At 38.9% G+C, this 15,228-nt stretch overlaps 1 pseudogene; it reads left to right on the plus strand.

Moving 5' to 3' along the window:
• Positions 1 to 12,003: 12,003 nt before the first annotated feature.
• LOC123955028 lies at positions 12,004 to 13,086 on the plus strand (annotated as a pseudogene).
• Positions 13,087 to 15,228: the final 2,142 nt, after the last annotated feature.

Here is a 15,228-nt window from a genome sequence, read left to right on the forward strand (position 1 = left end):
ATACAAGGAGTAAAAATTGATAGAACTGGAAGGAATACATTGAAAAATCTAAAGAAATAGTAAATTTTAAAACTCCCTTCTTATTAGAACAATTGGACATTTGATAGTTATTTAGAACACAATGCTATCAGCTAACTTTACCTAATTGAATATATGGAACACATATGGAACACTTCGCCCAGCTACAGGAGAATGCATATTCTTTGAAAGTCCACATTGAACATTCAACAAGATAGACTCTATTCTGGATGATAGAATAAACCTCAACTAACCAAAAGATTTTGAAATTAAATTAGAAATAAATAACAAACAAGTATCCGGAAAATCCCCCAATACTTGAAAATGAAGCTACATATTTCTAAATAACTTATAAAGGAAGAAATCACAGGGAAATTAAAAAACATTTTTAACTGAATGAAAATGCAGCATCTTAAAATTAGTGAGACACAGTGAAAGCAATACTTTAAGGGAAATTTATGTCTTTAAAAGCTTATATTGGGAAAGAGGTCTAAAATCAATTATTTAAGCTTCCACTTGAAGAAGGTAGAAAAAAAATAAAGCAAACCCAAAGTAAGCAAAAAGAAGGAAATTGTAAAGAGAAGAAATCAATGAAGTTTCCAGAGGAAGACTTTGTGAATTCTGAGAATAACCATAATTTATATTGCCTTTAAGTTCTTTATTGTTACTATTCTTGTCTTCTCTCTCCTGTCTCCAGCACGTGCTAAGAGCTACATCTCGGTCTCCACAGTCATGGAGACCTGAAAGTAAGGTCTGTTATGAAAGTAGAGGCAAAATGTCCCAGTGTTAGGCAACAGCAGCCAGACAAAAAATGATTTCAGATGATAAGAGGAAATCTGTGGAGGAACAGAGCAGTGGCATAAGGCCAGCTGGCTGGCAACAGTAATGAGCCACAGGTAGGACAGACACGAGAATCAAACAAAATTTTTGTGGAAATTCCTAGAGACAAGTGGACAAAGAAACCTGGAAAAATATTGGGCTTTGTATAGTCACCTAGGATCAGGACTCTGAGATTAAGGAATTAGGGAACTATGTTACCTCATGGGCAAGTTAAGTGTGTAATATTTGAGCCAATGATTTAGGTAAAGCTATTTTCTCTTTTCTCTATGGTTAAGAATGGGCATCACTAGGATATTTCACTGTGAGGAAAGGTTAATGTGCTTAATTTAGGAAGAGAATTGGTTGATGAGACGTGAGAGTTCAAAGGGGAAGCTACAAGTAATAATGCATGTGGCCTAGGATGTTTCAACCATATGCTGCCATATAGGAACCAATGTGTTAGGCCATGGCCACTTTTAAATAGTGGGGACTCCTACTATATCCCATCTTCTGATTTCTCATGCAACACCTTTCCCATTTATTGTGATTTTTTTTTTACTGATTAAAGTGTACGAGAAATCAAGTTATTGAGAAGTCATTTATTTAGCAAATATTTATTGAATACTTTCAAAATGCCATGCACTATTTTACGTTTTGGAGATGCAGCAATGAACATGAGAGACATCTTCTTGGCTTTCATGGTACCTACCTTCTAATATAAGGGAAGATAGAAAACATACACCTGTGGTTAAAAAGTAAATAGAGAAGATAATTTCAGTGTCATCAAGAGGAAAATATCTTGTGATTGAGTGACTGGCAGAGAAGTGGGAGTGACATTAGACAGAATGATCAGGAAAGGCCTCTTTGCACAGTGGCATCTGAGTTGATGCTGAATGATGCGAAGACAGCCTTCCATATGAAGAGCCTTCCAGTAAAGAAAAGGACAAGGCTTCAAGCTGGAATATGTTGTTTGCAGCTGGATTGGCCTAGGAAAGGCAGTCACAAATAACAAAGGAGATCTATGGCATGATTCAGGAGAACTATTTCTGGTTCTCCTTCCACCACTATTTAACTCTGCTCTTCAACTTTTTTCACCTTTTAAACGGGTGTAATCAGTGCCTCTTCCGTTTCCCAAACTTACAGGACAGGCAGAAACATTGGCTAATATAATGTATGTGAAAACAACCCAAAAATCTAAAAGGAATCCTCCAGCCAGCTGGAGTTTAGGAATAGAACAACCACTGAGAGCTGGAGAGCTGCCTGATCTACCACAGAGGCCAAAGGATCCCCCAGTAAAGTTTTCTTCACTCCGGTTCATTTGCTTACATGTGCTGGAAAATTAAAAACAAACAAACAAACAACAAACAAAAAAGCCAAAATGGGTTGTCCTCTGCCCTCCCCCAGGATAAAGGTATTAGTGTTAGTTTAAGAAAACAGGTTAGGATCTGTGAAAGGAAAATGCTAGAGGAGAGTAGAATGTGTTTCAATATTACATTATTCCTTGGAACAGTAGGGAGGAAGAGACCTTCTTACTTGTCAGTATAGTTTAGCACCAAACCATGCTGTACTTAGCCTCCTGCCCATTCCCAGAACCACATTCTGCCTGAAATGGGGCAAATGCTTTAGGGATATGTTCAAATTACTTCCATCAGGGCAAAGCCAATAAATGCATTAGGGAGCTTTAAAAAAGCTTTTCTCTTGTTTAAGAGGAAGATAAATAATTACATTTGAGTTTATGACCCTGGTTTTTAGGACAAGTTTTAAAACCAGTTTCCAGCCCCACAGTGATGACTGCAAAATGCACACATGCATGCGTACATGCGTGCATACACCACACACACACACACACACACACACACTCACTGGTATTTTGAAGATACCAGCCCATTATTTATCCAGGATGATTCCAGCTAAATGAAACAGAACAGGAAGGAAACAGTTTCCAGGAGACAGAGGTACACAGAAAGGAATCCATTACTTTGGGAGAATTGAAGAAAGGTTAGTCAAATTTCACAGACGGTCTACAACTCTTCATGAATAATCTATGAAAGAACTAAAAATGGGACAGCCTTCCACAATGCTGAGTATTTATGAGGTAATAATAGAACACGCATGTAGATTGCTTACTGGGGACATCTCAGGCCGTCTGAACGGTTATCTCATTTAGGGAAGTACTTCGTATCTACAAATATATAGATGGGGCTGTAGTTCCTGCTGAATGATGTAATTTATGGAATTTAATGTAGCCTCCTTAAATCTAAATCTTTTAGAAGGATGGTAACAATTCTATTTCTCCACCATCTATGAAATGTCCTAGGGCCACATTTAGATGGGTGACAGGCAGCAAGCTGAGCTATAAAACTAGTTCTTTCCTCAAAAGTCTTCATGCCTACTTAGGGCAGAGGTGACAAATCTGTAGTAAAGCCTTTGATGAACATTTCTGTTGCTTTTGACCCCTCTTCACTTCCATTTAAGAAGACTGGATTCATAACCAATGTTTTAAAACTAAGATATCACTTGAATTTCCAATATCTCTTAAGAAATAACCCAACCACACTAGGCTTGTGTTCTTGCATGTGCTACGATTATTTGGCATGGAGGGGCAACTCTCCCTTGGACTGGACATGTTGATCTTTTTCCCTAGGTCCTCACCGGGCTCACTTATGTCCTCCTTCAGTTGGTTTTTAACCCCTGATTTGGAGACATTATGTATGACTGTCCCCCACCACTCTTGTTGCTTTATGATGCAAGGTTTGGCACATAAGCATATCTCTATCTTGTAAGTCGATTTTGTTCTAAAATTAAGTTGTAGGTCAGTTTTCTGGAACTATACCCATTTAGCCACAGGAAAATATTATATTCAATTTTACAAATATTAACTGAAGGCTACCAAATGCAAATCACTATGCAAGGCACTTGGGAAAAAGGGCACATGGAATGATAGATACAGTTCTTGCTCCCAAAAAGTCCAGGAAAGACCATTAATGTTTATTTAACATATAGTGCATTTGAAATGAAAACATAGTGGAAATATAATTTGCAGTTACTTTCTAGATTATAGAAAAAAGAGTTTCATGTTGCATGTTTTTTCCTGAAACCTGTTTCCTGTGGATAAGCAAAGATAATAAGAAGTGGATGTTGACAGTTGTCAGTATTCAGAAGGAAAATGCTGAGAAACTGTTAGAAATTTAGAGGTGAATGGTACTTGTTTACTTAGCATTTTTAGAAGATTTTGAGCCATTATATTATTTTTCTATTTAGGAAGATGCAAAATGTGGAGTGGAAGGAGAAGAGAGAGGTGGATAGGGAAACAGAAAAGGGAAAGGATACAAAGAAAGAAAGATGATTTTTCATCTTTACAAATGCTATGAAAGCTAGATTGCTGAGTTGGAACTCATGAGATACACTTGTGTATTCCTGGTCTGACTATTGACGGAGAATGATAAAGACACTTCTTCTATCAAAGCCAATGTCTTTCACGTTGGGAATTCTAAAGATCAGTTGTCAGCCATTTGACACAAGTGATCATCCCATTCTTCTAGAAATACTTTGGCTTGCAGGACACCACACATTTTTGGTTTTCCTACCTTACTGGCTTTTCCTTTTCAGCTTCATTTACAGATTACACTTGATTCTCTCAGTCTTAGTGGTAGAGTGATCCCAAGCCTTGTTTGCTTGAGCTTCTTTGCTTTTCTACTGACTTGTACTCCCTTAGGGGTTTCATCTGCCTCATGGCTTTAAATACTGTCTGCATGATAATGATCCTTGAATACATACCTCAGCCAAATGCATATCTCTAATACATACTCCAGACTGGTTGAGTCTTAACATCTCCACTTGGTGTCTAATAAATAGAGATCTCAATTTTAACATGCACAAAAGCAAATTCCTCATTTTTCTTCTCCAAGTTGCTTCCCCCTCAATTTTCTCCTTCTCAAATAATGGAAAGGCCATCCACTTTGGCTCAGGCCAAACACATTTAGACGTGTCTGTTTCTCTCACCTTATGTTTAATCTGTTTGCTTTATTTTTGATCTGAAACATCCAAATTCATACAACTTCTTAGGACTTTCATCATTATCATCTTGGTATAAGCTATCATCATCTCCTTCCTAGGTTATGGCAATTTGGGACTCCCATTATTATCCCACCAACAGTCTATCTTCAACACAGAGACTGGAAAAATTATTTTCATATATAAGATCATATCCATCCTCTGCTCAAAATCCTCCAGTGGCTCCTTATTTCACTAAGAGCAGAATTCCAAGTCCTTACAATGGCCTCTAAACCTACAAAATCTGGTAGTTCATTACTTTCTGAGCTCACCTCCAACAACTTATTCTTCCTCACTAGATTGTGGCCCTACTTGCCTTTTTCCTACCTGAAATTTCAGGGATGCCCACTGACTCTGGTCCTTTGCATTTGCTTTTTTCCTGCTCAGAATGCTAAAACCAAAGGTAAATACTTTAGTCCTTTGCTCAAAAGTTAAAACTTCTTATGGAGACCTTTCCAAACCATCTTGCTCAAAACTTGACCTCTAATATGAGTCAGACACCTCCAGTCCCTCTTACTTCTCTATTTCCCCCCATAGAAATGATCACCTTACATACTGTATCTTCTACTTGTTTGTGTTTTTTGTACCCTACACTTAAATGTAAGTAGACATTTGTTTGGCTATATTTCCTAGGCTGTACTTTTCATTCTCATGACTTATCTATTTTATAACTGGAAGCTTCTTAATCGTCATTACTTATTTCACCCTTTCCTTCACCTGCCTTCCTTTTGGCAACCACCAGTTTTCTGTTTATGAATCTGTTTCTATTTTTTTGTTTCCTTATTCTTTGTTTTATTTTTAGATTCCACATGTAAGTAAAATCATATGGCATTTGTTTTTCTCTGACTTATTTCACTTAGCATAATATTCTCTAGGTCCATCCATGTTGTTGTGAATGGCAATATTTCATTCTTTTTTATGGCTGAGTAATATTCCATCATATATACATGGTACATCTTCTTTATCCATTCATCTATAGGGACGCTTTGGTTGATTCTGTATCCTGACTATTGTAAATAATGCTGCAGTAAATAGAGATGCATATATTTTTTTCAAATTAGTGTTTTCATTTCCTTTTGATAAGTACCCAATAGTGGAATTACTGGATCATATGGTATTTCTGTTTTTAAATTTTTAGGAAACCCTATTCTGTTTTCCATAAAGGCTGCATCAATTTGCATTCTCACCAATAGTGTACAAGGATCCCTTTTTCCCACATCCTTTCCAACACTTCTTGTTTTTGTATTCTAACTATTGTTACTGGTGTGAGGTGATAGTTCATTGTGGTTTTGATTTGAATTTCCCTGATGTTGAGTGAGAACATCTTACCATGTGTTTGTTGGCTATCTGTGTATCTTCCTTGGAAAATGTCTATTCAGGTCCTCTGCCCGTTTTTAATTGGATTATTAGTGGGGATTTTTTTGTGTGTGTGTTGAGTTGTATAAGTTCTTTATATATTTTGTATATTATCCCCTAAATGTCATATCACTTGCAAATATCTCTCCCATTCAGTAGGTTGCCTTTTAATTTTGTTGATGCTTTTCTTCACTGTGCAAAAGCTTTTTAGTCTGATGTACTCCCAATTATTTATTTTTGTTTTTGTTCCATTTGGAACAAAGTGATCTGGATCTGGGAAACAGATCCAGAAAAATACTGCTAAGGCCAGTGTCCAAGAGTTTATTGCCCCTGTTTTCTTTCAGAAGTTTTAAGGTTTCAGGCCTTATATTTAGGTCGTTAGGGCATTTTGAGTTTATATTTGTGTGTGGTATAAGAAAGTGGTACAGATTCATTGTTTTGCATGCTACTCAGTTTTTGAAGGAAGAGATTTTTGTCTGTTTTACTTATTGCTGTACTCTTCCTACCCAGGATAATACAGAGTTTGGCCTCAATAAGTAGCTATTGAATGAATGAATAAAAAGAAGTGGTGCAACTAATTATTTTATCAGATAGCAACCTGGTTTAAACACAAGCTGGCATCTGGCACCACAGTTCCAAGATAGTTTCCTAGATCATAATTTAGGAGAGGAGGTGAGTGCAGGACAGCTTGTGACATGTCATCTAATAGAACCCATTTGGCCTTTTTTCTTCTTTATCACCAAGTCATATACCATCCTCCATTCCCTCCCCATCTCTACCATGAGGCCATATGTATAAGTTGAAGGGAGGGGTACTGACAAAATAGTGGAGGATGGCATGAGAGTCTGACCACCTGTCTCTGTAGCTTACTTGTGCCTTCTGGACTTCCTCATGCCTGATACTGATAGTGACTCTTCTATCTTATGATGGATTGCTGTTGAGTCCTCTGAACATTATGCCTGGAAATTCAGCTTCTGATGGGAAGCTCTGGTCACATGATCTTCTATTTTAGTTAGGAATGAGTAGCATGTGAGGGAGCTCTTTTTAAATGGCGTAGGAATCTCTGAAGTAAATAGAATGAGCCTTGCTACAAATATAGACCTAGAAGTCTATGTTATCATTCTCTGATTAGAGCTCACCATAAACTCTACACATCTGTTGTCAACACAGATACCTCTGATATCATTGGTCAGTTAGGTATGATGCCCCAAGTAGAAAGGCAGCTTGTACTGTACCTTGGACATGTTGCAGATCTCTTTCCTGCTCTGGGATCCACTCAAAGATCTAAGTCTTCCAAGTCTCTCAGTAAGTGGGTGGAAGCACTATTCCAAATTGTGGCATATGTTTTCCACCATAGTGGTGGGATTTGTGAGATGCTATAATTTTCCTTCACTTTGAGGAGGATGTCCCAGCATACAATCTTGCCTGGAGAGGGAAATGAGAAGGCAATTTCTTAGTCTTCCATTTGGCATTTCTCACTATAATAGCCCTTAACCTATAGACTAAAAAAGCTATGTATAGGTCCTAACAACTATCAAGTATATTTATTCCAGTTATACACTCAAACACTGGGGAAATGATGGTAGTGTAGGTCCACAGAGCCCAGTGGACCCATAGTAAGCAGGATGTGGGCCAGAGCTCCATTTATTGCATGTACCCATATTAGCCCCACTAAAACAGAGGTCCATTTTGACGTTTTGATATTTTGATTTAAATGTTAATGGTTGTAGGACTCTGTCTTACAATTCTCATCCAAATGTTTGGATATTTCCTTTTCTCAAGTATAAAGTTATTTGAGTAAATGGACAGAGGTCCCTTACGGAAAAATCATTACCAAATAACTTTTCATGGTGTCATGGAATTCTTTTTCCTGGAGACATGACATTTCCATCGGTCAATGTATTCCAGGTCTGAGAAAGGCTCAGGTCTGGATATTGGACAAGTTTGTGAATTTTTATTGCGGTATCCACTCCAGCCTCTTGATCATTCATCCTTAATTTCTTTTCATTGTACAGCTTGAGCAATTTTCAAAGGCTGCTCATTTATCATGACATTTGGAGTGCCATGTTCTATTAACCATCTCCAAGTTTCTTTACAGGTTAGCTCCCTTGATTATTACTTTGACCTTTCTATTTATTATGACAATTGTGTCCACCTTGCTTTTTCAGTTAAGTGGATTCTTTTCAGTGGATTCAGTTACCTATGTTCTTTTATTTGGGGATCCTCTCATGTCCATTTTTATCAGGGAGCCTAGTTCTATAGCAGGATCTCTTGTTGCCCTGAACAACAAAAGATGGCTGTCACTGAGCTTCTTATTGATACTAGTGCCCATCTTATTAGCATGTTACTTAACACTTTGGTAAAAGGATTATCCTCTAGGCCTTTTCTTAGAACACTGTAGATGGGTGGATTTTCTGGCTTCATGTATTATATCTAATGTAGCAGCCTCACTTCTCTGAATCTTTTGATTATTGTCTTTGCCATCTGTCCCATTTCTGCTTCATTAGGTGTGGGCTATTGCTTTGTCCAAGCTTCCAAGAAACACCCTAGCAGCATATTAGCGCTGTCTCCTGGGGTCCTTGATGGGGTGTAAATCTTGGATCACAGGAAACTGCTTACATATTGTAAACTCATCCCTTTCCAACTCTGTTCTCCTTGATACATCATACTCAGGTTGCAATCCCATGTAAACTCTCTTGGTTCCTGCTGAAAAATGTTGGCTAGAAGTGCAGCTTCTTTGACATATAGTTTTTAACTTATTTTAGTGGCCCAGAACTACCCCAGATGGTTTGTTATAACTTTCTTCATGATCTGGTGGCCAGGAGAAAAGGTGGGACAGATCATCATAAGATGTGTGTTATTTTGCAAGTACAAAAGCTTCTGTACCATCTTTAAGCAAAAGTGGAATGGTGAGTGCAAGCCTTTAAAGAGAGAGAGAAGTGGACCACTTTTGAGTAGCTAGAGGATTCAGGGGAGTCTGAATGTACCCAAAGATTCAAGATGTTCTAGTGCATTGACCAATATATTCCCATCTCAAGTCTCCATGTCCCATTCCTTCCCAGCCAGAACCCTGCCTGTATTATAAAAGGCACGGAGGCATGGAAAATTCAACCTCTCTGTAGCTCTTTCTGGGTCCCAAATGCAATTTTTCTGGCCTCTGCTTGCAGGAAATGAGAGTCTTTTTTATATTACTGTGGACACCCTTAAGGTCTCTACCACCTTATGCTGGTATTATTTTACCCTCAGGCTTTCATTTCCATCTCAGTTCTCCATTAGTGGGATTCTTTTAAATAGTTGCATCATTACTACACACTAGTGATAGGATTCTCAATTTGGAGCTAGGTGATCTAGCTTGTAAGTTCCATTTTTTTTTTCCATTTTATTTATTTTTTCAGCGTAACAGTATTCATTCTTTTTGCACAACACCCAGTGCTCCATGCAAAACGTGCCCTCCCCATTACCCACCACCTGTTCCCCCAACCTCCCACCCCTGACCCTTCAAAACCCTCAGGTTGTTTTTCAGAGTCCATAGTCTCTAATGGTTCGCCTCCCCTCCCCAATGTCCATAGCCCGCTCCCCCTCTCCCAATCCCACCTTGTAAGTTCCATTTTATAGTTGTCTTCCTAGAATCATATTTGGCAGTGACTGTCCTAGGTTGGCTTTCTCAGATGACTGTGACTGTGAGATTTGCATGCAGGAGGTTAATTGAAGAGTGCTTTTAGTAACAACACCTGTGATGAGTGAGAGTTGCTTCACTGGGCAAAGGGAGAAATTGAATTGTGATGTCGTTGCAGGAGAGACCTCAAGAGCCTTTGTACTCTAGCACTAACAGTCACTGGGTGCAGATGCCTCCAGGAAGTGGGAAGTGTTTTCTTTTAGCCTAGAGTGATTCCTGGGAAGGAACTCAGTTGTGAACTATCAGCAGTCTGTACTCCTGGCAGATGGAGAAATGGGTGCCTCAGTCTTAGAAGAGGATTTGGGCGATGGACCACAAAGTTCACCACAATTCCCAGTAGAGATATGTTGAATGAATGATTGAATGGTCTGGAATGTAGGTCCTTTCAGATTATTATATAATAATTAGCATAGCACCTTCCATATAATAGTTGATTGATCAGTATGTGTTCAGTTAATATATGAAAGAATAAATTTTAGGGCTCCTGTCCATCAGTAACTATTCTAGGTCCCAGTCAACAGTTTGGAGGTTTTAACCATATCCTTCTGCATTTCAGTTTTATAAATTTGCCATTCCCACAAAGAAGGATGATGTAGGTTTACTATTTGTGTGTAGTTTTGCTATTTGTTTACTATTATAGTGACTGGGAAGGTCACTTTGAAATGTGATGATGTGAGTGGGTACTACCTTAGCCAAACTGAATTGCAGCTCTGACTTTCAACCATGATGTAGAACCCACTAGAGCATGGTGGATGTCAATTCACTGGCATGCATGGACTTAGAGGCCGAGTCTCGTGTGCTGCAGAAATGCCTATTAGTCTCATTCTCAATACTTAAGAGCATACCAGACATGCTTAAAAATTCTTTCTTGGAAACAGATTGTTGGTAAGTGCTTTATTTCCTCTCTAAATACATAGTTTGTCACCACATGCATTAATTCTTCATTAAACGATGTCAACATTCTACTCGGTAGAAATAATTGTACCCTTTTCTTAGGTGCAATTATCCTGATGAAAGTAATTAGTCAATATAGCTACTTAAGAAGGAGCCCTGCATTTGGAAGAGATTCAACTTATATGTACCATGTGGTAGGGATTTAGCTTGGCACTGGATTCAACTTGGCAGCACGTGCAACTCCAGAGAGGGCCCCTTGGTTGCCCCCCCCCCCATAAAGGTGATGTCCCAAGAAAATCTGGTGCAAAGAAAACATACTTACATGTATTAAGACCTAAAGCAAACCTGTTATTCTGACAAAAATTATTTGTATACATTATTATTTTTAAATCCACATAAGAAAATGGGATCCTAATTTTGTTTTATTCTTTCGTGCTTTTTTGCCAACTCACTGGACCTTCAGCTAATGTTGTACAGACACATAAATCTCTCCCTTGCCATCAGCTATGCATTTGGATTTTGCTAAAACAAATACAGGAAAGCACCTCTTTAATGGTGTGAGATCTGAAGCAGTTTGTGAGGGGGGACAGTTCCTATCAAATTTTATATTTTTTAAAAGATTTTATTTATTTTTTTATTTGAGACAGAGAGAGAGAGAGAGAGAACACAAGCAGGGGGAGTGTGAGGGGGAGAAACGGGCTTCCCATGGATCAGGGAGCCTGATGCGGAGCTCCATCCCAGGACCCTGGGACCATGACCTGAGCCAAAGGCAGATGCTTAATGATTGAACCACCCCGGTGCCCTGTTCCTACCAAATTTTAAACTGTAATTTATTCTCAAACAGTCTCTTTCTGTATAAAGAAGTAAAGAAATTATTTCAAAGACTCTCAAATCTCCACTGCTAACTTTTCTGGGGGTAATGCTAATCTTGATAAAGATTTGTGTTACACTGGTGTTTGCAAACATCAAAATTTAGAATGATCATTTTATTTCAAAGGAAAAGACTTGAAACAAATATTGAATTCTAATGATATGTATGTCAAAGTATTTACAGACAAAGTTACCAATGCCTATAATTTAGTTTGAAATGAATAAAAAAGTAATACGAGTTAGCCTTCTGCTCCTCCCCATTCCGCAGATAGCCACATCTTTTGGTGCAGTGCCAGGCACATCCTGGAGACGTGAGGATGAAGGTTGGAATAAACTGATCTGGCCATATTGGTCACCTGGTCACTAGGGCGGCCTAAATCTGGCAAAGTGGATATTATCACCATAAAGTGACTCCTTCATTGACCTCAACTACATGGTCTACACATTCTGGTATGATTCCACCCACAGCAAATTCAACAGCATTGTTAAAGCTGAGAACAGGAAACTTGTCATCAATGGAAAGCCTATCTCTATCTTCCAGGAATGAGATTCTGCCAGCATAAATAGGGTGATGCTGGTACTGAGTATGTTGTGGAGCCACTGGAGTCTTCACCACCATGGAGAAGGCTGGGGCTCATTTGAAAGGTGGGGCCAAGAGGGTCATCAATCTCTGCCAACTTCGGCTGATGCCCCCTTATTTGTGATGATTGTGAACCCTAATTATGACAACTTCCTCAAGATTATCAGCAATGGCTCCTGCACTGACAATTGCTTGGCCCCCTGGCCAAGGTCATCCATGACAACTTTGGCAGCACGGAGGGACCCATGACTGGAGTCTGTGCCATTACTGCCACTCAGAAGATGTGGATGGCCTCTCTGGGCAGCTGTGGCATGATGGCCAAGGGACTGCCCGGAACATCATCCATGCTTCTACCGGAGCCAAAAAGGCTGTAGCAAGATCATTCCTGAGCTGAAGTGGGAAGCTCAGTGGCATGGCCTTCTGTGTCCCCACCCCCAATATGTCAGTCATGGATCTGACCTGCTGCCTGGAGAAGGCTGCCAAATACAATAACATCAAGAAGGTGCTGTAGAAGGCATCAGAGGGGCCCCCCACCCCTACTATGCTGAAGACCAGGTTGTCTCCTGCAACTTTAACAATGACACTAAATGATGGAGCTGGTTTTGCTCTCAGTGACCACTTTGTCAAGCTTATTGCCTGGTATGATAATGAATCTGGCTACAGCAACTGGATGGTAGACCAGTTCCCTGGACCACCAACCCCAGTAAGAGAAAGAGGAAGAGAGAATTCCTCAGCTGTGGGGGAGTCTTTGCTCCAACTTGTTCCCCAAGACATTAAGAATCTCCCAACCTCTACACAGTTTCCATCCCAGAACATTTGAAGAAGGGGAGGGGTTTGGGAAACCCTATGTTGTCAGGTAAATAAAATATATTGTACCCAGCCATAAAAACTGTATGAATATAAGGATGGATAGATAGAGAGTTATGTGGTAAATAAGTAGAATAAGATGTTAATGCTAACAATCAGGTCATAGGTATAGGTGTTCTGTGAAAAATTATTCAAAATTTTTTACATGTTGGAAGTTTTCATAATAAAATACTGGAAATAATCTTTTGACATGGGGTTAAAATCCTATTTATCCAATATTTATTGAGTACCTACCTTGACAAAATTTGGTGCTGGGTATGAGATTTTATTGAGATGCCATGCTTAGTAGTCCTCCTCTTAGAGTAGTCCTCTACTCTTACATATGATTAGTGGAGCAACTCCAACCTCTCCCTTTAACTCCAATTCCAGCAGGAAGAATACAGGCAAATGTATCCCAACACTCTAGGATTCATGGATTGATTTATTTAGGCCTCCCACCCTTCCTCCCTCAGGCCCTCCATCCCTCCCTGCCTCTCTTTCTCCCTTCCTCCTTTCCTCCCTTCCTTCCCTCCCTTCTCCATCCATCCATCAGTGTGCACTTTATTTCTCTGTTTTGTGTGAAGCATTGAAATAGTGTTTAAGACACAGTTCTACAATCAAGAAGCTTAAAGTGTAATGGGGATCACAGCATGAAGTCACTATTCTTGCAAGTTCTACTCTGACCTTGTTTATTCATACTTTCAGACAAAAATCACTTCAAAATGAGGGATATGATGTAAGATATATGAAAATATACTTGTGTACATCTGGAAAACTTCAAAAGTAGCATTTTTTTTTTATTTTCCTGGTAATTTCTAAAGCCGCAAAATATTCCAGTCACAAATAAAAAAACCAAGGCTTTCCTGTGGGAAACTTTAGAGAAAACCTAACAAAACTTTCCCCAATTGGAGTAAACCATTAAATACTTAAAAGCATTTTAGTAGCATATAAAACCAAACCAAGTTCTCTGAAAATCATGGGGCCAAATCAAATGCTAAGATTTAAAAAGTCCCAACTGAATGCATCTCACCCAGGTCCTGCCAAGGGAGTTACTGCTCCCTCCAGAGCTGTCTCTTTTTTTTATTGGTTTTAATTAAGTTTTACAGAATAAATTAGTTCACCATATTTGAATTACATTTGCACACAGAGATGAAAAGTTCTTCTTTCTCCCTTCCAAATCAGGGCTTTACTGTGGAAAAAGCAATCTGTGTGATGCAACCACCATTGAAGCTCCAGTCAATAAAAAAAGTCCAATGAAGTGGGAAGGAGAGGAAATGGGAAAAAGAACCAAAGAGGAGGAAGCAAAAACAGAGGAAGCCAATGGAGAACAGAGAAGAAAAAACTAGGGAAAGTAGATGAAACCACAGGCAGCCAATGACTTGATACTCTTAAGAGCCGAATGCCAAAATCTTACTGTGAGATTCTAAATACAACTCTGGTTCCTTTTGCCAGTAAACTGCTAGTTGAAAGTCTTCATATCCCATTGTTTTCCATCAGAAATAAGAGTGCCAGATACTCTTTGATCCTAAGAATCAGTGATCCAGATCCCAGGTTCTTGGCTTTTTAAAGAATTTATTTATTTATTTCGGAGAGGTGGCCTTGTGGGGTGTGGGGAGGGGAGAGGGAGAGGAAGAGAGAATCTCAGGAAGACTCCATCCGGAGCCCAGAGCCTGACACTGGGCTCAATTTCAGGACCCTGAGATCATAATTTGAACTGAAATCAAAAGTTGGATGTTCAAATGACTGAGTCACTCAGGCATCCCTAATGACTTTTTTAGGACCATCTACAACAGGAAAAATATTTCTCTCACCTATTTCTGTTTTGGTACCAGAATTCCTAGGAGTTTTTCTTTACCTGCCTTTGCTTAAGTTTAAGCATATAATGAAAAACAAAGAAAGAAACAAAAGCCCATGATAGACTAAAGAGTGAGCTTGAAACTTAGAGTGGTAAGTCCTTCCAAAGATGGTACTTGTCTTTCTCTGTTTTTATTTTCCATCTTGAGAATTAGAATGACTGTGATGTGGGTTTCAAAGTGATTTGGCTGATTATATGTACACATTTCTGAAAGTATCATAAGATTTTATTCATTGGGATATTTGAGTTACATGGTACATT

Source organism: Meles meles, chromosome 13 (assembly GCF_922984935.1).
Source record: "Meles meles chromosome 13, mMelMel3.1 paternal haplotype, whole genome shotgun sequence".
Lineage (NCBI taxonomy): Eukaryota > Metazoa > Chordata > Mammalia > Carnivora > Mustelidae > Meles > Meles meles.